Consider the following 27,607-nt stretch of genomic DNA (forward strand, 5'->3'; position numbering starts at 1 on the left):
CTATCAAACATTTCACAATAGTAGTAGTCATGGTTTAAACAGAGGAAACAATTGCTGAATTTTATAAATGAAGGTGCACTTAATCAATCTTATGGCTTTTGCTGTCAAGGCATTTGCCCTTACTAAGGTGTCACTGTAGTTTATAGAGTTAATACTATTTGAGTTCCACGTCTGTTTAGCCCTTTTACAATGGTTGCATCGCAAATCAATAATTTTATATCTAGTTGAAAACCTCATAAAATTATGAAATGACCGGTTTTTTATGATTAGAGGATTAACGAATAGTTCCCCGTAGAATTATCAGGGAAAATTAGTTTCTTACTTACGAACTTACGTAATAGATGATTACAAACATAATTTTACAATCCAAATTTTTTTTATTATCGTTTCGGTCCAGGATAAAAGAAACGCATACGAATGAATTGGGAATATGTATTATGAGCACTAATGTTTTGGTTGGATCTTTTACCGTTGGCTTACCGTTGGTTTGATAATAAATTTGGCGGTAAAACCACCAGGGAAAAGTGAGAATTCAATAAGAAGGAGGTTCTTTGACCGAAGCGCTTTACTAAAGAAATTAATGTGAACATTTTTCGGAAGTTTTAAGTGGAAACGAAACTTAGGGCTCAAAGCCCAAGGGAACGGAGAATTTTTGCAAAAAGCAGAAATGTAGGTAGTACCGTTGTTTAATAAGAAAACAAATTATTGGCGTAGTTGGTAAGTTTCGAAGTGAATTCCCCATAGATTTTCCGGAAGTAATGTATTAAAAGCATACAAAATTTAATAAATTCATAGTATAAATTATGAGAGTCGATTATTTTCAGCGTATAGTAACTGGTGTTTCAATTTTTTAATGGGGTAACTAACTTTTTTGTGTTCTTCTTTTCGCACCGGTAACGAGAAAATTTATCTAACAAAGAAGGAAAATTAGCTGCTTATAGAAAATATTCTCGTCAATTTTATTTTGCACTATTCTTTTTCCTCGTTAACTTCTATTCGCTGCTCAGTTGAACTTTCTTATTCAATCTGTTCCGGATGTGGAAAGGAATTGGGGAGTCGGAATCGGAATGGCCGGAGTATGATGCAAGGGAACAGTTTTTAATGTTTTTATCGGAGTGCGAGGGAAATGTTGAGTTTTAGGGCTAATAAATCCGGTGCACCTCCCCTTAAAAGCTGTAAAATATATGTCCTCTGCATCTGACAATTTTAATGTCTATTCACATGCGAAATGCTTTCGCTGTGGTGGATTTTTGCGACGATTCTTCTGTCTGTTCTCCATGGCAACTCAAAGACAGGCTAGTTATGCTCCTGTGCTAAAATCGAGCGAATTTGTAAGAATATGCGCATTGCTACCGGAGCTTAGTCGTGAAAATAACATGAAAAACAATGCTCCAAGAGTCTATAATGTGCATTGAATTTGGAGTCGATGCTCTTGCTGCTGGAGGGCTGTGTCCTTTTAAAGCGGATTTGTGGACGGCCGTAATCCACCAGAAGCCGTGAGGTTGTGGACCATGGGAGGAGTTGGAGCGGGCGTGTTTTCTCCTGAATGATTGATATCGGAGTGCCCGACTTATTCGTAAAATATGTGGGGGCCCGGGCAGAGAGCGGGAGTTGAAAATAAAAGAAGTTTTTCCAAGTCCGGCGGAAGTAAGCCAGATTTGTGGAAAGTCGAGACGCTCGGAGTGAAAAAATAGCGTTAACTCTTGAGGGTGAAAAAATGGTAACTTGGCTTGGGACCGTATATACGTATCTGTGGAGCAAAAAGTGAGTCTAATGTGAAGTAGGTGCTTTCCGGGATAAAGCATGCTCTTGGAATGGATTGAATTTTGTGTTATTTTTTTTGTATCCGTTTTTTCTCATCACTGTTCATTTTCTCATCGGTTGAGGTGCTTATAACTAGAAGCTAAAAGTAGTCAGTGCGTGACTGAGTAATACGACGAGGAGACGGATACCCAAGGTTTTTCCTTGTTAGTTATAACGATTTTCTTTTTGGCGATAATTCTGTAATGGATCATCATAACCTCTGTGTACTCAGATAGTGGAAGTTCAGCTTACTTGTTATTGAATGTGATAAATTGGTAGCAATGAGTAAAATATATTTTTTGTCTTTCGGGCGTGAATATTTTTTGTTTGCTTTTTATGGGTAGAAATATTGGCTCCCAGATATCCAACACCTGGCCTTATTAGCGAATTTATGGAGCTGGAGTAAGTTATTTAAAGGAAAATAGTTCCACAAACGGCTAATTAAGTCAGAAAAGTTTTAATGTGGCCCTGTTTATTTTATGACTTACAAATGGCCATCTATGAAAGTGATACTTACGGGAAACTTAAAATAAATTATTTTGAATTACCTTGCCGCGGATAGACTTCCTTATGCCTCGTGAAATATGTGAGTGGTCACTGTTGCGTCATTCAAGCGATGCTCTTTTCAATTGGTCGTAGAGAATAGTCAAGTGGAGGTGGATAACTTGATTTAGTAGCTATTGTTGGATTGACTTGCGAAAGGTTACTCATCAATCAATGGGATTACTAGGTGGCGATGATGGAGCCAGCAAATGCCTTGGCTTGCTGATTTCTCCGCCATACCACCTCATCTTCTGCCCCACACCAGCGCGTAATGACATTCATCTTCCCATGCTGACCGTGCTATCGTTAGGTGATGTGTCATCCTAGCTACGCAAATTATATTGGTTCATTCAAGCGCCAATCTCATTAAATGATTAAATGCATACTTAAATGATTAAATAGACATTAAATGATAAATGATCTGGATGTAAAATTAAGATTTTCCATCCAGACTTTCATTTGAATCTATGCTTGAATTCTTTCTCCATTTAACTTGCCGCTTGTCTTTAGCATACTTTACGGTTTATTAACATCATAAAAATTATTATTTAGGGTGATTGAGTGTTTTTCCCTTAAGCAAAATTGGAAAAGGAAGATCTCGAATGAAATTCAAGGAACAGGTAAAGAAGGACGTGAAGGAGATAAAATAAGTACCTGTGAAAAGACTTGCTGATGGAAGAATTTAGAAGAGAGCTGTGTCAAACCTCCTCAGGTAAAATAATGTCGGGAAGCGGAATTGAATTCCATCTTTATTTACTGGCTCATTTTAACGTCAAAGTTAAAGGCTCTACTTTATATTGCACAATAGTGAACCAATAAAAGCGTCGGTACTAGTGGTATTAGGTAATAAGTCCGTTATCACTTATTACTCGTGGATAAATTCCTATAGGTGCGGATCCTTTGTCATGTATTCATGCAAATTTTTCAGTGGGATGACTATTATATGTTTACGTCTCTTCTTGCAGCATTTTTTGGTGTCACCACTTAAATGAACATCTTTGAATACCTTTTGTTGTGCTTATTCGTTGGAAAACTCTTCTTTTGAACTCCTTGTAGTAGATTGTAAGCATAGTGTGCTTTGCATAGGTATGAATGAGGAATTAGGTTCTTATGTTCTTCTCCAATTTGAAGTGAATTTTCCCCATCTTCTGCAGTATGGTTTGTGGAAAAGAAGTGTTTGTGATCAAAGGTGTTTGATTCCCCATTGCGCCCCCAGGTTGTCGGTGTAGATCTTACTGAATTGAGGCTTGATCTCGTTCTTATTACAAAATCATGGTCAATCTCATTACCATCTATTTATCATCATCCTTACAATGTATCGTAATATTCATAAATAGTATCCCTATACACTGTAGTGATCACCGTTGAGAGTGATTTTAGGGTGTTTCCATGCTACGCGGGGCTCGGGCTGGTATGGTGGCCATAGTGTTTGCCTCCCACATCATGGGCCCGGATTATAATACCGGCGCGGTAGCGGCAGAGAGTTTTTAGGGAAGTGGCTTGCTTTAGTGCACAGTGCGAAGGCATGGAGGTGCACTTCCCTACCTCCCCTGTGGCTCAAATAACCTTAGCTGTCGTTCGCCTCCTCCAAATCCCTACCTACCTTACTACGCCACCTTGTATGGAGTCGCAAATGCTGTCAGAAAACTGCTGAAACTCTTTGATAAGCACCCTTCAGACTGCTTACAGGGTAGTATGTAAATTTAGAAATCTTTCGTCGAAGCGTAAATCTTGACTCCACCGTGCCCCAGGCTTCGTTCCGTTCTTTGCATTAATTATGGCCTTCGTAAATGTTATCTTTTCACCCTTGGCTCCATGTCTCCCTGGACCTAGCCTACTCTTCTTTCGAAAAAATATTCGTCCTTGGTTAGGATATATCTACTCTTTATATCCCCTGCTCTCGAAGCCATTTTCCTCCGGGATACTTCGGGTATGCATCAACTTCTCCACCTGCTCCCTTTTATATCAAAGCCAGCTTTATATTCGCTCTCCATGCTGGCGATGTGAAGTGGAATCTAGGATTTTATGGCGACGTAAAAGCACTTCCTCCAATCAGGAAGCGGGACTCAGAGATGCATTTGGCTGAGTGACGACGCTAAATGTCCCTCATGCGCCTGGGATTTATGAAAGCCGTTCGGGGTTTGAAGAGCGTAGAAAAGAGTTACTTTTTGGGAATTAAGTGGCTGTTATAAGTCCGACGCGCGTATGATATCAATGCTTCGCAACATGCCTTTTACGATGACAAGCATGTGATTTGAATAGGGTGCTTTTTTGCTCTCCAGCACTTAAGCAGATTCCTCACAAATAAATTTTCCGGACGTCAGTCATTAAGTTGTTGTCGAAGCTATTCATTGACAGATATCAGTCGGCCATTTCAATTTAAAAAAATATATTTCCAAAGTATTTTTTTTTTTTCGTTTAACCGGTTGCGGAGGTTACGTCTTATAAATGCATATATTTCCCTTTTTATGGAAAAAAATTTAAATTACGGTAGAATATTTTGCTGAATCAGTAATTTCTCCGTTTGCTATTACTATTTAAGTGTTTTATTGGTGTCATTTGTCTAGAAAGCATGATTTTGAGATTCGACGGATGGAACAGGCAATTTCGTGAAATCCAAACACCTTTGTCATAGTTATCAGATTCCACAAAATTGGATGGAAAAACAGTGAAATATTTTGAAATCCAAGCAAGTGATTGGAGGAGGGCCCTAGATGGCGCCCTTCTCTTTATAAAGATATTCATGAGTGAGGAGTTTTTTTCTAATATTCATGGAATACCTATAAATCTAGCTGGTGACTCAGGCTATTTCATGGAATCGTCGAAAAATATGGTCCATAAATAATGTTTTGCTCTATTCTACTTATGTAGAATCAAATCGGGTTAGAATAGAAATAGAATTGGGCGTCTCAGTTCACATTTGCTGTGATATCGCATCCTTTTGGTTACCTAGATCGTATTTGGTCTCTGGTAACCTAGATCAATTCCTTACTGCTGTGAAAGACAATGTTTGCCAAGGACTCAACTTTTGGATCTTTTTTTATTGACCGTCCACGGTACTGGGTTTGAATACTTGCTAAATTAATGGAAAAATCAATCATTATTTTTTCGTGATAATTTCAAATGAATTAGATGTGGTATTCTTGCGTGAATGGAATTTGAGAAAGTTGATCAAGAATTGATAACAAAGATGGGCCTACGAAGGCTTGAAGGCTCTCTCCGCAGCTCTTTTAGTGTTCGTTCGTTGGTATCTGTTGATTAATGATTGATTTCTTGTAAATATTTTTAATGATAATTGGAACAATACGAAACTTCAGTTACGTTTCTTGGGAGGTAACCGAGATCTCGTTGTAATCGAGACTAGCCTCCGTGGTTTTAAATTACATCCAGTTATGTTGACAAATAAAGTATTTTCTTGATGCCATAAGTGGAAGCTATGGTATAGTTCATGCCAGCTTCAACTTGGAAAGTAGTACTGTATATGCACAATTATTTTGAATTGAGCATAATCACAAGAGAAACGGAGCTAACACATGTGTATGCTTTTTTGCCTTCAGTCAATGGTACCGTTAATGCCATCAGGAAAGGGAAAATTGACTATCACTATTTTGTTTTCCTTTACTTGGGACTGGAGCCTAATTCCTTTTGAACTTGAAAGTCCCGAAAAAAGTGATCCCTTGGTTGAGTATTGATTTCACTTTAATTTGGTGTCTGCAATCCCTTTTAGCTTTGATCTTTGATTCATCAGATCAATAATGAAGGTGGTTGCTCGTCGTTCTGATCGGCTGTGTTTGGATGAAACATTAAGAGGATTATTTCAGACTTTATGAGAGAAGATTAGGGTCGCAAGACTTTGCAAATAAATTTTTACCAATTCCTCTCTCGAAAAGATGGGAGGAGGAGAAGAAATTGAATTATTTTTGTTTTTATTTCATCATTTCTTAGGAGAATGAAGTTATGTTATGTGGCTGAGCTTAATGAACGAACTTTTTGCTTTAAAAAGAGATTACAATGCCTTTTAATAAACTTGGTATAGAAAAGAGGGCGACCTCTTAGTAGTTATCAGTGAATCCTGGCGCTACGATAAAAAATCTGTATGGGAATGTATGAAGCAGGAAATCGTTAAGCTGCTTGATTTCATCACATTGAGTCTCTTTCTCTCTTAATACACTCGGAGATTAAGGTTTAGCAAAAAACTGGATTTGGTAGTCTCCCCCGAGGGGAACGAGATTAAAAGGGGCCGGGGTACCATACCCTGATGCCCTCAGGGTCGGCGAACCCATTGCTCTAATGAACTTTTCGTTGCCTCTTTGTTCATGAGGATGCCTCGCACATTCTTCCCACGTGATTTTGACGATGGTCGAAGCCGGGATTATGCAAATCCCTCTCGGAAAGAATTTTTTTACCGATTTTTTTATAAAGACAGTGCTAGGACGCAAGAAATATCTTTTGCAGTCTCAATTCCAAATTTTTTTCCGGGCATCTGTTTCGTGGACGGGTTGGTTCTGGCCGTGTCCCCTCAAATGCTGTTACCATGGATTTTTTTAAAACGCGGAATGGATAATTAAATAGGGTATTTTCCACTGAGTGCCATTTTCCAATTATGATCCAAAAAAATTATGTTTCCTCCAACTCACATGCATAATACTGCTGAGGGGTTGTATGGCAAAGTGAATGGCATTGCTTCGTTTTCATCCTAGTGAAATGGAACCATATGTACTCAATGATAAATTTTATATATGATTGCATACGTTCAAGGAATGAATCCAGCAAAACGCGTTAGGGTTTGTAGGAGTGAACTATTTTTAAATGTAAGTTTTGATGGAAGTATATATCTACCTCTCCGATATTGTGTTGGCTTAAGTCGTGCCTTTATCCCTTCCAGAAAGCTTATTCTTTCCCCATCTGTTCAGCTTCCCTTAATAACGAACTCGAGAAATCCCTCGGCCCTCATCTTCTCATCCCACTACGTATTCTTCACTCATTATCTCCTCCTAACGTCTCTTCTTTTCGATCGAAGAATACGAGGCGTTCATTTAATTGGGAGAAAGGTGGAAGAACAGCGAATCCGAGAATCGCATTTTGGAATTACGACGTCATTAGATGGTGATAGTCCACATGTGTGCATTTGTGTGCATTTCGGGGACAAATATGTTATATCGAATTTACCGCCATGAACCGTATATTATGAATTTATTACAGATGATAAATTCAAAATATTCTGTTCGATTTCGGTCCAAGTAAAATCCGTGATTTGTCACCGACTTGTCACCAATTAAATTTTAATGAAGTGCCTGATGTATGCCTGAAGTTTGAATTTTAGGTCGACTTAAATATTCTTTTGTTGTTAGGACTTAGTTTCTCCCCGGTTCAGTGGTATCCTGAGGGCTTGGAAACAAAATCTTGTGTCTGGTTAATGCTATTTTTGATGTTTTTATGATTATATTTTCAGCGTTATCATTGGTTATTCATTTATTGGTCTACAATTTGAACCTATCTTTTAATCTATAATTTAATTTATAATTTGTGGCGAACTATTGGCATAAGAACAAAATTACATCTAGGGTAGCCAAAATTTTATGAAAAAGAAAAATTAATTGAACTGATGAACGGTAAAGAAAAGTAATAGTTGTGCGTCGAGTAAATTCTTTCCCTTAAATTTACTTCTTTTGTCTGATGACTTTATTTTGTCGTTAATCTCTAATTGCCTCAACTTGAATAAATTAAGAGTTACTGGAATCCATACATGCTGGTTAAATATTTTCAAACGATGAACGCTTTTGCTATTTACGGGAACGATAACTCATCCCATCGCTACGTGAATAGCCAATCACAATTAAGGGAGGCTAATTTCCAAAATTTCGCCGTCCCAAGTTTCGACCGTTGGACCTGATGGGTCGTTAATGGAGTGCTCACCCACTAATACTCGTTTCCTAGCGAGGGAGGATCCCTTTCCCTAATTTTCGCAATACTCGAAAATCGCGTCTTTGCCCAACTAGAAGGCTATCGCGCTCGCGAATATCCCTTCACTCCGGATCGCTGTCGGAAAGTTAACGGGCGGAGGTTGGAAGAAAAGAGAGGGAGCAAATTGGATCGGTATCCCGGGAGACTTCTAACCATCGCACGCTCCCAGCGCAAGAGAGATCCTTGGGGTAATTTCCCCATCCCCGGCAGTTCCACCTCAATTTAAGCCTGCGGAAATGAGTGTGTGTGGGTTTTTTTTCTTGCGAGGTGACGTAATAGGATATCCATTTGGAAGGTTGGCTTTGGGCTGAAACTGAGAGCGAATCCAAAAAGAAAATTCTAAAATATTTTACTTTTTACTAGTAAGCTGATGAGAGTACTTCTGGATAAAGTGCTGCCTGGTTTCCAGTCAGGCGACAGAGTTCATTTGGTCCAATATTTCGCGGTACATCACGTTCCTAGTTTTCAGGCATTGCTGATATTTACATGCAGACGAGGAACGTGATGTACTCCGTAACGTCGGACATAATGAGCTCTCTTACCCGGTTGATTACCCGAGAGCACTTATCTAGTAAATTCGCCGGAATAGCAACAGGTCATTAGGTCATTCTTCTAAAGGCCGCTATACACGGTAATGCTTATGAAATCATTCGCCGTGTATAATGGAAAAATACGCGAATGAACCATCATACGCTTGATCGTTCAGTGAAAATTAGAACATGTTCTATTATGCTCGCATGATCCTGTGAATGATCACGTGATCATTCAGCATGATCATTCACCGTGTATAGCGGCGTTGATGAAAGTACCTCTGGCATTACGAATGTAAGAAATTGTGTCTGGAAATATAAACTTCATACTTAACATTTTGATGACTGACCCGGGTTCCGACATCTCAATAACATTTTCAAGACAATCAATATTAAATTAACTATGGAGTTTTCATTTGTGTTTAATTTTGTAATTTATTGAGAGTAATTCCTCAATATTATATGTCACGAATTAATCTGAGAGTACGTGATGATGACAAACTTAGCGAAATCGGTTGAACGCTCATTATTGAAAGCCGTGGTAAAATCCATTATTGATTGTAATAATCATGCATACCTTACGTCATGTAGGGCCTGAAACCAATAATTTCATGATTCTATCTCTCATTTAAATACTTTATAAACTCCAAATTAGTATCGACGCTGTAAAATTTATTGTTCACCTTCCTGACACTCTTTTTAATTTCAATCCATTTTATCGAAATTTTCGCTATAAGTCGCATCTTTTTTCTATTTATTTCTCCTTTATAGAATTTATACTCTCCTTTCTCTGCAAGCATTACCGAACGATTTATCTTAATTGTTTTTTCCAGGATGGCTAAAGTATGTATAAGAACAGCCTAAAGAGATAGATGAAAGAATATAAATGCATATAGTTAGGACTAGCCCAAATAATAAGAATTAATGCTCTAAATCGGTTTCTAGTGTATGAAAAATTTCATATCTTGACGCTTGTGTCTGGTAAACATCTCCTATTTACACTTTTTACGGCTTTCTGTCTCCATTTACGGAAGAAAACGAGGTAATTCTTCGTTAAAGAATGTTTGTATATTTTACTTCAGAGTTGAATACATGTTTTTGTGGAATTTATAGGAGGTTCAGGCAGACTCTTAGGTGTCACCTGTGAGACAACTGCTCTCCATAACATAAATAGCAGTGGTGACACTTCACAAAATCACTTTTCCGATGCACAAAAATATAATTTTGGCTCTATCCTTTGAGATTTGCCCTTAATAAGTGGCTTCATATAATATCCGATGACTCTAAGTTCCCCACTGGCATTAATACATGATACATTAATGTCAGTGGGGAACTTAGGGTTGAATTATTGTGAAGTTGAACGGCGGACGAAGAAAGTGAATGGACGCACTTTACGCTCGAGTGCTTCCTTTCGGCGAAAACGGCAAGGAGACGTCCTTAGACCGTTCATAACGTCCCATCTTTTGCATCTCCTCATCATGTCCATCCATTTGAGTCCATCGTGAAAGACGTGATAACGTTCGTCTCCACGCCCTTGGCGGGAGCAAATTCTCCGTGCTAAAACCTTCGATGGAAATGGAGGAGGAAATGGTTTGATTAATGATGGCTCGCTTATACGGAGAGTGACGTAGGTGGGTGTAGTCACGTATCAAAAAGAGGTCTCGGATGTGCACGGAGAAAATGGAGAAATTTCTCTTTTAAGTGCGATATTTTTTACTGAATGCAAGGGAAGCGGTGTCGAGGAGAATAAAAAGGGAAGTGTTTTTTTTTCTATTCAATTCAAAGGGACTTGAAGGTGGGAAGGGGTACATAGGGGGGGAGGGGATATTTTCAGCTCCGGAATCACGTTCACTGGTGGGCTCTATTATGCGTGGGAGGAGGAGAGCAGCTACTGTGAGTGATTGATGTCCTGCGCGTTTGCATAATGAGCAGGCGCCGAGACTGGGAATTGGATGGTGGGGCAATAGGTCAGAGGGGAAAGCTCCACGTTGCTATTTTGAGTTATTTAGAACGTAGATCCTCCATCGATGCGAATTCAGTGATATAACAGCGTATAAAATATTTTCATTGCTGATGTGCGTATATAAATGGCTACGATATGGATTAGGTTTTTTAATTATAGCCATAGTCATAAAACAAAAGCCTCATCGCCTTTTGGTAAACGATTGATAATCGCGTTAAAAAAAAATTCTTGTACTACCAATCATGGCCTGGTTCATTAGTCATGAAATTGCTTGGTTTTTCCCTTTTGGAAAACATCACAAACCTACGGTTGACCCAATGATTTTACGTAACCTAGCTGTAGACTTATGTGGGCTTATTGATGCATTTCAGGGCTGTGATATGCTTATCATCGAAGCGTCGTTGGTAAACAATAGTATGGGTAAGATTCATTTATCCTTTTTTAAAATACTTTACTTAATACACCTAATTTAAAAATTATATGATAAAATTTGTATTTTATAACTTAAAATTTGATCGTTGGTTTTTCCAGATGACGTGAGGTAATTTTTTTTCCCTACCATCTTGAAAAGTTATTAGTATAATTGTACTGAAGCTTTGCGATCGTAATGAGACGCCATATTCTGTGTTTCACTCTGATTTCAATGGGTAACTGTGCTTTTGAAGCGAAGCGACTGTGCTGCCTACAGTGTAACTTGCTTTTAACCCTAGATCATTTTATTACTAGTCCTGATAATGCCTTCATGTTTTATAGTACGAACAAGTTTTTATTTTTTATATTTTTGCGAAATAATTCTGAAAATATTGAGTCGGGAAAGTGTCATTAAAAATTTCTTTGACTATTTTATAAAAGAATTTGGAAATCAAATTTGCATCTAGACTGCGTAACGCCGTCAAAATATTCGTCAAATTGGTAATTAGGATTAATATACGCGAAACGCAGCCCAAGAGCCCAATTGTTCAGAAATTTCCTTGATATTGCAATTTCTTAGCACCATAATGGCCCCAAACTTTGCTATTGATATGAAAGGGCGAGCTATTACTCCAGTAATAATCATATAGCTACGAGAATTACGTAATTATCGCGGTATGACCCCGTCAATTCTTGGAATGCCTTCCAAAAACCGAAATGCCGCGCTCGCGAAAATACCGAGGCTCCACCACGTCAAGTACTTACTGAGTACGGCTCCTGGAATTCAATTATGCCATAACAGGCCAAAGGCTTGGAAAGGCGGATATGAGTAGGGAAATTTTTCTAGTGTTTTCTTACAAAATGTATCATAATCATGGTTATGCCTCAAAAATGCTGACCTGCGAAAGTTGAATGATTTTTTCCGAAGGATCTCGATAATAATAGTTCGAAGTTTCCATGCAAAATTAAAAGTAGTGTTCACGAAAATTTCTATGGCCCACCATGTCAATTCCTCAGTGACAGCGCAGCAGGAGCTTTATTGAAGGCGGTTAAATAATTAGAAATGTTGTCAGTGTTTTCTTCTTTCTGAACATAAATGAAGTTGATATTGATGTCAGACTCATGGTGTTTGCCGCTTGGGATAACGTTGTCGAGTTCGGTGGTACGGAGGTAATTCAGACATCTGGGAATGGCTGGGCCTCAGGATGTTAGTAAGGAGTAATACAAATTCTGATGTGTTGCGGGTGAAATAATGCCCTCTAAGATCAAATAACGCTAAACACCACGTGAAAATCGAATCCGTCTCAACCTTCCTCTTTAATAACAATTATTTATCTCAATAAAAACTCCCAATTATCTCCAGTTCGTTATGTAAGCTCGGGCCACTTTTTGGGTAACTAAAGCATATTGAGTAAGGCCTAAAATTGTTATGCTACAAGTATAAATGTATTTTTAGGCGAGTTTTCCAAATAGTAGAGTTGTATGTCTAGCCAAAATTTCAAGGCTTTACTGAATATGGCTCCTGCACTTAGTTTATGGCATGTTGGTCGAAGGCTTTTGCCAAGGTGGATCTAGTTGTGAAAATGGTTTCAGAGTTTTATTCTAAAAATATGCCTTGATTATTATATCGGATTCGAGAGTTTTTCCGCTTGAGATTAGTCCGTCGAGTGCGGTGGAACGGAGGGAATGGAGAAAAATGAACTCGAGATCTCGGAAGGGGCGGACCTTGGAAAGGGAGAGAGTCACACGGGAGAAAGAAAAGTGAGGTGGCTCTTATTGAATGGAACCAAGGGGATCGCAGGTAAAGGCGCATTTCCTCCAACTTAAAGTTTTCGCGGATGCCCTCTAAAAATCCGAACCGTAAGACTCCATCTCGCTTTTCCCGTAGGAACGCCTTTCTCTACCTTCGTAGCACACCTCAACAATTTTCTCTCTCCTACCGCAAAACCCTCTCGTGTTTTTTTATCCCTTGTTAATGAACGGGAAGGAGCTCACGAGAGGATCGTTATGTACGAGTTTAAAGAAAGGGTTAGTGAATAGTCTGATTTGGAGTGTAGCTCTTTACGGTGGACACATAGGAAGGGGGCGAGAGAAGAATGTGGGTGTGGAGAAGCATGGAGAAAGTGAAGTGGAAGGAGAGGAGGAAAAGGAACGACGAAGTGCTGGACATGGTGGGCGAGGAAAGGCAGCTTCTATATGAGATACGCAGAAGACAAAAGGTATGAATGGAGCGAGTACTCAGCGGGGAGGGCTTTTTGAAATTAGTTTAAAGGGTAGAATTCTGGGTAAACGGGGGAGATACAGAGAGAGATTAGGAGTTTTGGATGGAAAGTGGCGGCTACATATGGGGGGCGCAGAGGGCGCGCGCCCCTCCTTCCCGTCCGCATTGGCGACCATTGTAGAACCCTAATTGTAACTTTTTCATATCGCGATATATTGTCTTATATGCGTGCATAATGAGTTGAAATAAAACTTTCTTCAACTTCGCACGTGGCTTGGTCTATTTTTTTTATTACGATAAAAGTAAAGGTAGCTCAAGATATCTTTTGCGGCCCCCCCCCTGAGTTTTTTCTGTATCCGCTACTCAGTAGGCCTTATTTTGAATTGAAGGAGGAAGTTCATAAGGGAGGGGGAGAATGCCGGAATGCTTCTTGAAGCTCCATTCAAGCCTACCTTATTCGTTGGAATACTTTAGTAATAATCATTTCTCGAAATGTGGCCCACTAAGCTGTCACTATGTTGTTGCCAACATGGTTGTCTTCTCCTTAAGGTTTCTTCCTACCTCACCTCAACCATTTCCTCTCTCCGACCGCTAAACCCTCTTTGCGTGTTTTTTTTAAGATCCCATCTTTCTCTCAAAACGCCCCCTTAAAGTTCCGTATCTTTCTCTTTCATTTGCGTCAGTTTTCTCTCCTCCCATCCCAGCCACCTTTCCAAGCAAAGATGCCAGCGCGCGAATAATTCCGTCCTTTTGGTTTCCTTTTCCTCGCGGCTTTGGATGATTTATGTCTATCTGGGCCCTGTCTTTCTCTTCACCTCTGCTCCTCCTCATCCTCATTCTTTCTTTTCCCCTTTTCTAACAGGTTGGAATGAAATATTACCCTTTTTGATCGTCCGCGGAATTATGTCTCTGTTATTTTTCCGCTTTAATTTCGAATAAATGCTTTCGCAGTCCAAGCGTGCCATTTATCTCAGGTGTTTTGTTGCGAAAACAAGAGCGGTTTTCTTGGAGAGAGAATGTGTCGTGAGGACATCGATTACTGCCCGTTCTTTTAGGCCATGGAGCGACATTAGTCTATTCTAGAGGATGAATGAGTTAGTTCTTGCAGGTGTTAAGTCAGCAACCCCGACTCTTACGTGATGCGGTGAAATGTAGTCTCTCGTGGAACGTTAAGAGTTCACCTAGGCTATGTAATTCAGAACAAGTATATTTTTCCTAATTTTCTTCAATTTTTAAACAGTTGCTTCAGCATCTAATGCCATCGCTGTTAAAAGACAAAATTAATATCTTGAGCATGAAGATTATTCAACTTGTTTATTTTTTAAGAGACTACTTTTCTGTATTTCATTTCGCGTGACCGTTTTTACTCATTATTGTAATAGAGTTCATTTTTAAAATATAATTTACTGAAAAATCAAGGGTTAGGTGTGTGTGAAGCTATTTTTAATTTTTTGTGACTGTAATGCTATGACGCAGCTATTGTAAGAAAAGCATTTATACCCTAGTTTTTATCTGCAGCCTTCTTCATTTATTGAAACTGGTCGTATATGCTTCTGGAATCATGATCATCGCTAGTCAACAATCCTAAGATTAGTTTGACGCAGCTCTGTTGCCTTACCCATATTAACCAGAATATTTTTCAAATCCTTCTCTGTTTTTGCTATGACGGCTATGTCATCGGCATCTTGGCATAGGAATTTTTTCTCGATGGATATTTACTCCCGAGGTCTTTTCTTTGATTTCATTAATGGCTTTCTCGATTTAACCGTTGAAAATTATGGGTGACAAAGCACAGCCTTATCTTACTCCTTTCCTAATTCTTGCCTCTTCATAGCTGGGCTCTGATTTTATATCTGCTCCTTGATTTTGTGTTAACTGTAGATGATTCATATGTAATTTTAAAGAACTCCATTTTCTTTTAGGATTCCAAGCATTGTGTTCCAATCCACGTTTTCTAATACCTTCTCTAAGTCCACGAACGCAACGAACGTTGGCTTGTTCTTCTGCGTTCTCTTTTCCATGAGCAGCCTAAGGGCCATTATGGCTTCCCTTGTGCCTTGCTTTTGAAATATTTCCGATTTTTTAAACGTAATAAGTAATATATCGTAGAAATCTCCATTTTTAAGTGATATATTGCAGTACCAATGGGATAAGATGTAAAAATTTCAGTAACTTGTAATTAGACTCGTTTCGTTTTGTAGCCATCTTGCGCATAGAACTGTATACATTTATGATCATTTGACCAGAGAATACTCAAACTCTACTTATGGATTGTGATAAAATAAAGTATAATCATGCCATGTTTGTGTCCACTTTGACGTGAAATCGGAAATTTAAAAAGGTAAAACATAATTGACACAATGTGCCATTGACCATTGACTTGCACTCGACTTATTGTGACCATTGACTTGCAATTTATTTATTTCAAACTAATTGATGTAAGCATTGCTCACGTGCAGCAGTGACGCCTATTGAAAAACATTGAAATTTATTTAACATTGAAGGGGACAAATTCACGTGAGCATTCAAGTAGAAATAATAATAATCAGCAAAGACTCCTGACAAGATTCATTGAGGAAAGAGCGATGGCGGAATTTTATTTATCCGGCGACTCAAATGGACAAGAAAAGTGTTAATTGTCAAGTACAACCACTCACGAATCTAAATTGCATGTGTGTACACGAGTTTTGCTTTTAAATCTTATTCATTTAAGCGAAAAATGAATCAACTTCTACCTTGTTAATACAGAGCAGTTATTTTTTGTCGGGGGATGGTAGTGAGTATTTGAATACTGAGAAATAAGGATTGGTTGGCATTATCAGGCAAGAGGTTCAGTCGAGTGGAAGCGAGGCCGCTCGGACGAAGGTGTTTCTATACAGTCTGTTTCTGCGCATTACCTTCCAAATCGCCTCAGCGGTGATTGGCAGGGAGTGCTGAGAAAGCTTCAGTAATACCGGAGTGGAATTCATTATTTTCCTTTTGCCTGTGGGCCACCATTTCTTTTGCGGATTACCTAATGCCCAGTCCACCAATCAGCGCCCGCGGGGCATCGCTTCCGTTCGTGCCGAGGAATCGGTCGGCGAGATTTCCACCCGTGGGATAATCCGAGGACGAAAATATTTTGCATCCCTTTTTCGCCTCTCGCGCTTCTTTTTTGTCCCTCTCTTTGAGGGGGAAGGAAGTAAGGCTGAGCCGAAGATGAAGGGGGATTTTCAGCGGGAGGGTGATCGAGGAACGAAGGGGGAGCGGTGAATCTCACAATCAGTCGGTGCGTCCCAACCACATCCGCTCCGTCTCTCATGCCTGCGTTGCCCGGAGGGGGCCCATTCGAGTTTTCAGATACGCAACTCTCCACCCTCCTCCATGTAGCCCCTGCGAGGAAAATTATCGTGGGTACGAAGGTCTGACTTTGACTGGGATAGGTTTGTAGTAAAATTTTTATACTTACGCGAGGAATGAAGTTTTTTCGTGGTAGTATTTCTTCTTTATGTTGAGGGAATTAAGGCCGTTTTACACGGGGCACGGAATTGTGCTGGTTAGAACTGCAATAATTTCTAAAATGGCGTGGAAATGCGCGAATGCATGAAAGAAATTAGAACAGGGGCTATTTTGCCATCTCACATCCACGCATTCTCGCATGTGTTCTAGCAATTCACCGATTTACACGACGCATTTTATACTTAGCCTTCATACACACGCCAGATTGTGCAAGTACGTGCCCCGTGTAAAACGGCCTTTAGGAAGAATGCATTAGGCATGAGGAAGTACCCATTTGATGATTTAAAAAAGTGTCTGCAGTTAAAAGCAACGGCATTAATAAATATCACTCGGTGATTTAGCGTGTGTATTTGTTTGGATAGGTGAAGATATATCTCATCCCGACCTACTAGGTGTTAATTCACTCATTCAGAGTATGGGGAGACTAGTTCGTTTCCCACGGCCACTGTATACTTCGAGTATTTTTGAGTGGAATATCCAAAGGCATCTCCTTACCTTGATATAGAGCCAAGGCTGCGGCTTAAACTCTCAATTGGGACCCTAAATTTCACTAACGCGCTTATCTGAATACTTCTAAGCAGCTCTCCCACTGCGTGTTAGATTTTGTTTGAGATTTCTTTGATGCGCATGGTTCATATCGACCCCCCAATTACAAAAAATAGTACGTCTTCAAGTCCTGCCGTAGTACTTCGTAGGTGTTTCCGTTTGGGCTGAGAGGACAAATGACAAGAATGGTTATTGCTCGCACTCCGCCGCCGCCGACTCAATGTGCCAACGTGAATAGTACGGAGTAGCTCTCCTATTTCTTGTCAGATTTCTTTTGGGATTTCTCTGATGTGCATGGTCCATATACACCCCTCAATTCTAGAAAATAGTGCGCCTTCAAGACCTACCGTGGTACTTCGAAGGTGTTTCGTTTTGGCTGAGAGAGTAAATGACGAGAACGGTTATTGCTCGCCCTCCATTGCCGCCACCGATCCTCTTTCTCCAGATGCCAAATCGCATTACGTGCACCACGGCGAAGCGTCGCCTCATCGTAATCTACTCTCGCCGGCCGTTATCCGAGCGGGAATATGAAAATTCATGAGGCCTTTCCTCCCTCCCCTTCCCCCCGTCTACACCTTTACATAAACTCCCAACCCCCCTCTCGGCTTGCGTAATCTGGGCCGGGGTGCGGTCGAAGGTGGCGCCATTCCCTGCGTGTGCGTTCCTTTCTAAATCTTTGCTCGAAATCTCTGAAAATCCTGCGTGGATTATTATTTTTTACGGCGGTGGATGTGCTGTGGTATCCCGTAGACTTGACGTGCGATAAACTCTTCACTTTGAAGACCATCATAATCAGGTATTCCATCAGATAATAGATGGCTATAGGCCTGCGGAAAGTCCCATTAATAAAATTTCCGGTCCTAGGACGGCATTAACTACATCCATCAACAACAAGACTGATGGAAAAAAATACGCTTAGAAGTTCATTTCCTTCCCTGCGTCATACTTAAATTCCGTTATTCCATTGTTATGTATGACGCCTTATAATTTATATGCGGCTATACAGCTCATAATTTCTGCTTATAGCGCCGGTATTATGGAGCTTGAGTTTGAATGCAAATAGCCTAACGAGGAAATATATTCTCAGATTTCCCTAGATTCGTAACGAAGAAAGATGGACTGTAATGATTGATCTATTAGACCTGAAAGTTTGATTCAAGAAAAAGTTATCTCCCCGATGATTGATCAAATCCTCATTCTGCCATTGTGAAAGGTGGGGATACTGAATGCTATACCTCGGAATATGTGGCGAAACTCTTATAACATAGTGATTGGCGATATTGATGAATTTAACTGAACCTTTTTTTATTATTGGGAAGGAAAACTTCCTTCTACAGCGCTTATGGGTTCTATAGAGAAGGTAAAGACGAGATAGCCGAAAGTATTGAAATACGTAATGATCAAGTAAATCGTCATATTGTTGACAAATAATGAAGTATTAAATAATGGAGATATCTATTGTGTCATAGGTGTTTGTATGGTCCGGGAATTCATTATTTTGTTATTAGAATTATTAAACTATTTTGGCAGTGCTTCTGAGAATAACGACTTTGTTTTAAAGATACCAGAAACAGTTAAGCGAATGCAGGAGAGGCATTTACGAACAGGAGAAAGTTGATGAGATGGATCTTTGACTCTAAGTATAAGACTAGACGAGTGATTAGGCTAATGTAGAGTATAGCGCTGTGCAAAGCGGAATTCGTGGATTAATTATGCTTCATTGGCTATTAGCTGAATAAAATGCTTTCCATGCAATATTTTCTGGAAATTTGATTCGAATCGTATTTCTTATAAAGTTCTTACAGTAATGCACTAAGCATGATAAAAAATGCTTATTTATGTTGGAAAATAACAGTCGTTTTGACAAAAAACTAAATTTATGTTCTTTGTTCCGAAATAATTGTGATAGAGATGAAACTTAGGCTCATCACGCGTTAAATATTAAGTAACTAGTATGAATCCTGTAGTTGATGTCAAATCACGTTAGTTACACGAAATTTGCGCCTTAATGGCCTCAAAAAGCTGGAAAATTTTAATTCATTAATAAACAGATGGAATATCCGTATTCTCTGTACCCCAATTTTGATTTTTAACCACGATAGATGTCATATATGAATGCAAAACATTTTAATGGTATTATAAAAGTTTCTGTTTTGAATTGCGCATGCGCGTACCAACCTCCTTAACTGGTGAGTTGTACTTTGGAAAGGCGAACCTTTTTTGGGAGCTAGAAAATGAGCTGGAGAAGCAAAACGGCGGCCGTGGGAATATTTGTTAGTGGCAGAGGAGGGCGGGGAAGTGGAACAGATGGGAGTCCAACGCGAATTGACTGGTTGGGAAGAATTAATTGGAAAAAAAAGAGGAATGGCTTCCCCTTCATGATCCCTTGGGCCCATGAAGATTAGTGGGCGGGATGGGGAATGGGAACCATGGCGAATTGAGATAAGAGAGTGAGAAACTTTGCCGAACTAACCTTGGGGGAGACCTGGGGAAATATTCTGTGAGGGATTGGGGAAGGGTCATAGGTTCGTAAGTGTTAATTTAGATGCACATATTTCTTTGAATCATTATTTTTCTTTGCTACTAGCCGCGACCATTGGTACGATTTGTTGCATTGAATTTTGACAATTAGGGGGATCGGGTTGGTGTGGTGTCTAGAGTGTTGGCTTCCCACCCGGCGAGCTCGGGTTCAAATCCCGGCAGTGGCAGAGAATTTTCAGAGACTGCCCGATCCCTGCTTGAATGTTGTGTGGAGGACACTTCAAGCGCAACACTCCGTCCGTCGGATGGGACGTTAAGCCGTGGTCTCCTTGGCGCCTTTCGTTGAGAGCAGGCTAACGCCGACGCCAGGTTTCTCTCCACCCATCCTTACCTATCCTTCCCTCATGGCGCAAATGACCTCAGCTGTCGGTCGCCTCCTCCAAATACCATACCATATTGACAATTATAATTCGTTGTCTCAGGCCTGACTTCATAGAATTGACTTAATGTCGAAACCTAGGTCTTCCATTTATAAATTTAAGTGGAATTACATTGTTTGATAAGTATGATGATAGTTGTGGGGAATCGGGTGTATCCATTGACAGTAGAAATTCGATGGCGGCGTCCTCCGAGTGTATTTTAGCGGCACGCGCTGGCGTCCACACTGATGGTCTCTGCGTAAAACAGATCACTTTTTTATAGAGGTTTACAATTTTAAGATTGCTTTGACGCAGCTCTCCTCTCAGTCTCCATAATCTGCTAATATTCTTCAAAATAAAAATAATGATATAATTTTTTTTCCCGGCGAGCAATAGGGTAGTTTCCTTCATCAAAGAAAACGAAAGGCATTGATTGCGATTAGTTACCCACCATTTATGTATTCATAATATACAAATTATTTGGTTTTAGAAATACCGGTTTAGACGAATGGCAATGGTCAATTTTAACTGCATTTGAAAAACGCCAGATTGGCGCCCATGCGATGCCACTCCACGTGACGTCACAGGGACCTATTTTCTATACGAGTAGATAGGAGTTTTACATCGTCTGAGATTACCAATGGATGCATGAGGCACAGAGCTCAGGGAAACATGTCTTAATAATCACCAATTAAAACTGGCTAAGGTCGGAAAGTTTTCCTCGTTTGATAAGGTATTAATAATCCTTATTTAAGCCAAGCGCTACCTGCTAGCAGGGTACTGTGCTACCTGATAGCATCCTGCGTCGTATAAGCGCTCAAAGCCTCGCACCAAGGTGGCCTCACACGGCGGAAGGCGGAACCAGAACGACGTCACACGGAGTTTTCCCATCATTCATACTTAGCCGTCGCGTTTTCGCGCGCTTGAAATTTTTCACTTTTCATTCATTCGCGAAAAATAGATATCGTAATTTAAAAATTTGGAAGCGTGAAATACGTACTCCAGGAGTAATAATCTTTCGATTTAGGCAGTAAAAATATAATAGGAAACCACCCTATTCATTTAAGTTTACTCGGGTTTCGCACCGGGTCAGGTCCTCCATTTCTCCTTCCAACGTTTCGACGGACAACTCGACCATCGTCATCAGGGATTCAGGAATCCAATACCCAATCCTCAAAGCCTCGGGGTATATATATATATATATACAGGATTCTGTGGGTGAGGGCGGTTCAGCGTCTCCTGATTGGTTACCTGTCCCCTCGTATTTTTAAGAGGTGGTCCCATGTATGGCTTAAATTATAGCCACAGTCTCTGTGGATATTATTGATGTTTTTTCGAATCTGAATGGATTCTTTTACTAAGCGGTCCCAGTAACCATGAGATCTACACAGAAGCTTCGCCTCTTCCCAGTGATCCCTCGAGAATCATATGATTCTCGAGGATGCTGTGCTCAGCCACTGCCGATTTTTCCATTCGTCCTAATCGTAGTTATCTACGATGTTCTTTCAACCTGGTCTCAATAGTACGGCCCGTCTCTCCAATGTAGGTTTTTCCGCTTTCACATGGTATTGCGTACACTCCAGCAGTTTTTAGCCCGGTTGGATCCTTTGCCTTCACAAGTTGATCTCGTAATTTTGGTGGAGGCAAGTGAATGGAGTGGATATCAAACCTCTTCAGGATTCTAGAGATTTTCCCTGATAAGGTGGATATGTATGGGAGATAGGCCTTGGTCGTCGAAGTAGACTCATCATTTGGAGAAGTCTTGTTGGGGGTGAAGGCCCTTTTTAGGGCAATGTCTTCATGACGTCTGCTGGAGCCGTTCTGAGTAAACGTTTTTTTCAGGTGTCCTATTTCTTTGCGGAGGCTATCCTTGTCAGCGATAGAGATGGCCCTGTGTATGAGAGTTGAGAGCACTGACATCTTCTGGGAAGGATGATGGTGGCTTTTCTCATTAAGTTAGTAATCGGTGTGGGTTCTTTTTCTATACACACTATGGCCCAGGGTTCCGTCCCGTTTCCGGTGAATTAATATGTCCAGAAATGGAAGTTTAGCATCATTTTCCTTCTCCATCGTAAATTGTATGTTTCGGTGCTGTCCATTCATATGCAGTAGAAATTCATTGAGAGTGTCAGGTCCATGGATCCTGTCTGACAAAACTGTGCTACAAGATTGGTTTTACGCCGCTCTCCACTCAAGCCTCCTGCCCGCTAATTTTTCACGCCTACATATTTCTTCTCTATTCTATCCTCCTTCACCTTTTCCATGTTTTTTTTATTCGCGGTATTCCTTTTCCATTCCTACTGTCTACTTGTCTTCCCAGTATTGCCGTCATCTGATCAATAAGCCTCAAGATATGGCTAATTAGGTTGATTTTCTTCTTACCAAAGTTTTCATGAGGCTTCCCTTCTCTCCTACACCTCTTAGGACTGTCTCGTTTCTTAGTCGGTCAACCCATCTGATCCTCATCATTCTTCTGTATCATCGCATTTCGAAAGCCTTCACCAAAGATTAAAAATTGAGTTCCAAGAATATTGAAGTCTAAGATGAGGATTAAATATCGTGTATGCATCCTAGTACTGAGTATATTCTTGAATATTTTGAATCGTATATTCAGTTGACTCGGCGTCGGCGCGAACTAGCTTTCGGTGCCGCTGGCGTGGTGGCGTTCAATCTCTATTTGGACCATATTTATGAATTGTATTGATTCGATGCGACTTTTTTCGCGTGCACGTCTAAGGCGGAAGATGGTCGAAAAAGATGGAAGTAATCGCCTCATGCTGAATCAAAACTCCTTGTAGATTTCACATAAATAATTTTAATATTGACCAGTTTCAACGCTGTGCGATGTTTTCAGGTCCAAATATACAGGGAAAGTATGACCTTATAATTTTTTAATCCAACGTGAAGCAATTTCACGAAGTAACGCCTCAAACTAACCATTTTATGATGGAAATAATATTGAGATCCCTACATGAGAAATGGAGATAAGTTTAAAGAAAATTTTTTCAATTGCCTTCTTCTGGACTCGAACTGGAGACCTTCCGATTTTAGGCGGAAACACTGCACCAAGAGAATTGGCGTGAGATGTGATATGATCGAGGACTTTGGATGTAGGTTTTATATGCTAATTATTACTTTGTAATGGCTGTATGAATCTTTTGCTTGCATGAAATTTTATGAGTCTTCATCACAATATTAAAATATAAATAGATTCAGCAATGTTTACTAGGAAATTCTAATACTAAGCCGTCTGGCCACAGTGAAAGCGCCTTTCTAAAGAACTACTGGGCGATTAAATATGCAATTACGTAATTATGCAATTTTTCAACACAATCGTCCGCTTCTGCTTCTAAATGCGTTGTCAACGGTAATAAGTTTTGGATAACTTCCTGAAGACTACATTTTGAGAGAATAATTTACCACGTATACTTTTTAACGACTTTTTAAATGGTGAGAATCATCGCATTACCCTCTTCTAAACTGTAATAATTAGTCTGCATAAGTAAATAGTGGGCAATATAAACTATTTCATTTGAATAATGTTGCTCTGAATATTCATTCATTTGAAAAAATGCACAGGAATTAGGTATAACTGAATTTTTTATCATTATGCCCCTAATGTTTATGGCCTTCCTTGGATAATTGGGTCTACGCTCTTGGATTTAAAAAATTCTTTCGCAGTTCGTATAATCTTGCGGTCCCATTTGTTTTAACAAAAGTTTTTCGCAGACGCTTAGGCCTTGTACTAGAGCGACCTCAGGCTATAATGTAATTCTGTTCAGCCCTCACAACCTCCCGGCGTAGAACGTGCTGTAAGAACATTATTTAGGCTTTCCAACGGCCGCGAGTTGAGCTGGGATGGTGTTTTGTGTTTAGTGTTTTACATAAATATGTAGGTACACGTAAATATACTACATTAGGAAGCGGAAGGTTGGCCAACCTCCCCGCGTTCGTGTCTTGCCACTCAGCCTCTGATGTTCACTTTGTGTGCAAATGAATGCGGAGACGGACATCGCCCGGTAACCCGGAGTCCTTGGCGACGAAGCGACAGATGCGCTCCGGAAGACCCCTTCAAACAGCATCCATCATGAACCCTTGATGGGGCGCTTGTAGTACATTGTCCGGGTGGCCCTGTGGAGTTGGTAGTAGAAGAGAGGTACACGCACAAATGCCTTCTCTTGAGGATTTATTTTCTGCTAAAAACATCGGCTACATATAAATAGCTGGGCATTCTCATTTTAAGTTTAAAACGTATCATCATTAGTCAAAAATCCTTAGATTGGTTTGACGCAGCTCTCCATTCTTCTCTCCCTTTCATAGCTAGCCTTTTTATAGCGACGTATTTTTTCTCTATCACATCCTTTATAACTTGTGCTATGTAATTCAGGGGCCATCCCTTGCCCTCCTTCCCTTCCACCTGTCCTTATACGATTTTTTTTCATCAGGCCATCCTGTCTCATAATTTCAACTAATTTTTAGAAGTGTTCTGATTTATGCTTTTAAAAGACTTCTCATTTATCCCACTCTCCTTAGCACTTTCTCATTACTGACACGATGGATCCATTTTATCTTCATCATCCTTCGGTAGCACTACATTTCGAATTCTTCCAATCTTGACTTCAGAAAACATATGCTTGACATAATTGGGATAATTGTTCGAATAATTCGCTTCATTGTTTTCTTTGGCTTTGATAAAGGCCGTGTGAAAGTTTACAGCGATGTGCAGTCGACGGATTTTGGATTGGATGATTGGTATTCATTAGTATCTCAGAGAGGCGATGATCACGGGTTGAACGGGAAGCATCGGTGGAAATGTGCGTATGATTCTCGTGTCCATCTTTGTAATTTTCCACGTGCATTCAATTAACTAAAATGCCTCAAGCTATTCGCCGCAGTAGTTATTTTATTACGCGTTGAATTTGAAACCGTTCCCTACGGGTGTGAACTGAATACTTGTGCTATCACGACAGTTAATCTATGCTGTATTTTCTTACTCGTTTCAATTCATTAATTGGTCATAATTCTTGTAAGTGATGGGAATAATTTGCCTTAACCCTTAACCGGTGACGTTCGGTCTGAGAAACCGCTGCGTTTCTAAAATTATGAATATTTTCAAAATTCCTATCACAAAATATCTATTATCCCCGTGAGCGTCATAATTTTGTAAAACGAGGACATAGCACTCTTAAAATTTAACGTTCCTATTATTTATTTCTTAAAATTTGCAACTGAATTTTCGCAGCGGTCTCTGAGACCTCACGTCACTAAATTGGAAAAACCAATAAACGTAATGCTGGTGGAAATAATTCAAAAAGTTGTTAAAAACAATTCCTAGTGATTTTTCAAGAAAAGTAGCAATTAATAATTTGGAAGGAAGCATTTTTAGTTGCATAACGTGGATAATTAAGTACTTAATAAAAAATAGTACGATAATAATAGCAACTCAAGTGTTTTTGATATCAGTTTTTTGATCCTGTTTTGAATAACAATTTTTACTGAAAAAGTTGGTTCGTATTGGGAATGCATAAAATTAAGTAAGTAAGTAAGTTTTTTAATAATTGAGAAGTCAAACAAACATCAAATAAACTAAGCAATAAAAATGGCTTTGTAACGTTTTATGAATTTCTGTATTATTGCGGTCTTCCAGACCGCACGTCACTGGTAGTGTTACAAGAATTGCACGTCACTGGTTACGGGGTTAATTCCTGACGTAGGGATTTAACATTGAAAATATAACTTAGGTAAAGTACCACGGTGGAAGTGATTGAAATGTAATTTCATTTACTACAGAATGATTATCAATTTTCCGCTACTATTTAACAACTTAATGGCATCTAATTTCGATGCGCTTTGTCATTTCCGAATCTGCGTGTATTTACTAGCGTGCACCAAAGAATGAGTTTCAATTTTCCACGTTTATAAAACAAATTAATGACTACTAATTTACATATACCGTGTTAATTTCGAGGGCGCAGACTAGTTTCGATGCTCTTCCTGATGCACATGTCTATACACTCGGAAACGGTCCAATTTATTGAAATTATTCGTCATTTAATTATTTTACAAAAATAAAAAATTGCAAATCATTCTGTGGTGCATGGTGATTGATAAACAATGGGAAACGTTGAATCTCGGAATTGCGTTAAGCCGAGAGAGCTAATTATAATGTTTATCTCTTTCACAGGTTTAAATTATATTTCAGGGAAAATGTAGATCGAATTCAAGTATGATTATAATTAATTAATGGTTATTAATTTACATAAAATCTATAATTTTCTAGTCAGTGGACTAGTTTCGATGCTCTTCCCGATGCACTAGTCTGCACTCACGGAAACGGTGTAATTTATTGAAAATTGTTGCCATTAAATAATTTTACAAAAGTTAAAGAATTTGTACACCAACTTATTTATGCTTGCTATACTTACTTGTGCTTAATTACTCTAAGTATACAAGAAGTGCCATGAGAAAAAATTCCCCTGGGCCCGAATCGAACCACGGACCTTTGGCTTAAAGAACCTGGATAGCGTAGTGGTCTGCGCCCGGAAAGCCAAAGGTCCGTGGTTCGATTCCCGTCCCAGGGGTATTTTTTCTCATGGCAATTCTTGTATATTTCACCGACGATCACGCGTTAAGATTAGAAATATTACACATACTCATCCTTAGTATATCCAGTATCACTCTTAGCTGTGTCTAGATTTCTAACATGATACTATAAGGTAGAAAGCCGGCAGTATTCTATTTCTCCTCAAGGCATCTGTTTGAGGAAGGTGTTGAACCAGAAGATGTGGAGTAGACTTATGTCGCCCCAGTCTCGAATCGCTCCCTCTGGATTATGATTTCATCCTTCCGAGAACGTGGATCGATCGTGGACGGGAGGTGGAGCGGGCGTGTTATTAATTAGCGCCTCTCCCACTTTATTGCATGATTTGGATTTGGAGTGGATTATGGTCCTTTCATTTCCATCGCTCATCCAAACTTGCCTGACATTTCTGCGATTCCTTTTAATTAAAAAAGTTATTTTCGACCGCTTCCCATGGGATTTCGGATACGGGGGTGAATGAAGAGAGGCCGAGTGGCCCCTAGCGGGCGTCGGGATATTCGCAGAAACTTATGCGCAGCGCAAGGGGGGCGAATAATTTGGTTGGTCCTTTTGGTGGAAGAGCTTTCGTCAGATGTTCGTATCGTGCGTGGGATTGGGGTATGGTTCTCTAGGGGGATATGCTGTGGT

General features: G+C 39.7%; 1 protein-coding gene across 2 annotated transcripts in view; it reads left to right on the forward strand.

Annotated features, from left to right (window-relative positions):
* Positions 1-27,607, forward strand: part of LOC124156166 (alpha-1,6-mannosyl-glycoprotein 2-beta-N-acetylglucosaminyltransferase) — a 757,523-nt gene that overhangs the window by 575,779 nt on the left and 154,137 nt on the right. The window lies entirely within an intron of this gene.

This window comes from Ischnura elegans, chromosome 3 (assembly GCF_921293095.1).
Source record: "Ischnura elegans chromosome 3, ioIscEleg1.1, whole genome shotgun sequence".
NCBI lineage: Eukaryota > Metazoa > Arthropoda > Insecta > Odonata > Coenagrionidae > Ischnura > Ischnura elegans.